At 47.8% G+C, this 811-nt stretch overlaps 1 protein-coding gene across 1 annotated transcript in view; it reads right to left on the bottom strand.

The window, feature by feature from the left end:
- LOC105448182 overlaps positions 1-811 on the bottom strand; it is a 5,615-nt gene that overhangs the window by 1,368 nt on the left and 3,436 nt on the right. The gene's annotated exons all lie outside the window — the stretch shown is intronic.

Here is an 811-nt window from a genome sequence, read left to right as displayed (position 1 = left end):
GCGGAACTATAAAAACTCACAAAGGGATGTAATAAAATTTAATCGCAAAACAAACTCAAAATTTCTGAAATTTCGTAAGAGAAAGTTATCTCCTCAGAAAAAAGGTGATTTATCTGTTTTCAACTATCAAAACCCCAGTCGGAATTTAAGACCTCAGGGTCACTCGATAACAGGAGAAATCGGTGACTAATAGATATCTAGAAAAACAGTGCTTTTCAAGTAGAAATAGGCATCCCCAAATTCCGGGATCGCGCTAAAACGAAGCCCCAATAGATGGCCAATCAAACTAAAATCGAAATGGAGAGGGTAGCGTCTCACCAAAAACTGTAACCTCTCCAACCAATAGCTGTAAGACATAACAATGTAAGACGGGCGGAGTGAATTATTTCAACTAGATTAAGTGAGGGTTAACGAATCGGGAATAACCTCATCGATACGCGCCCATCGCGTACAGCAGTTGGTCGCGAAGTGTCTGTTTTTCGGTGGCATGTTGCGGGATAGTGTAAAATTGGCAAGGTTGGGGGGGGGGGCTCTGTGCCGCCGTCACTTCCTGTTGTTGTTTTTCTCATTCCCCGTCGGTCTCCATTTCGTCCGTCGGTGGTGGCTCCTCATCGCTCGTGTTTTCCTCGACTGGCTCCCCCGGTGCGGCTTTCAGGTCCTGAACGTGTATGTGTCGGGCCCAGCGGCCACGGGCGTCGCGCAGGTCGACGATTACGGGGGATATTATTCGACGCACCTCGAATGGGCCTCGGAATTTTGGGGCCAATTTCGCGTTAAAGGCGGCGGCTTTGTTAGAGAGTGGGTACTCTCG

The sequence above is a fragment of the Wasmannia auropunctata genome, unplaced genomic scaffold (genome assembly GCF_000956235.1).
Source record: "Wasmannia auropunctata unplaced genomic scaffold, wasmannia.A_1.0 LD336116.1, whole genome shotgun sequence".
Lineage (NCBI taxonomy): Eukaryota > Metazoa > Arthropoda > Insecta > Hymenoptera > Formicidae > Wasmannia > Wasmannia auropunctata.
This window is presented reverse-complemented; position numbering and strand designations above follow the sequence as displayed.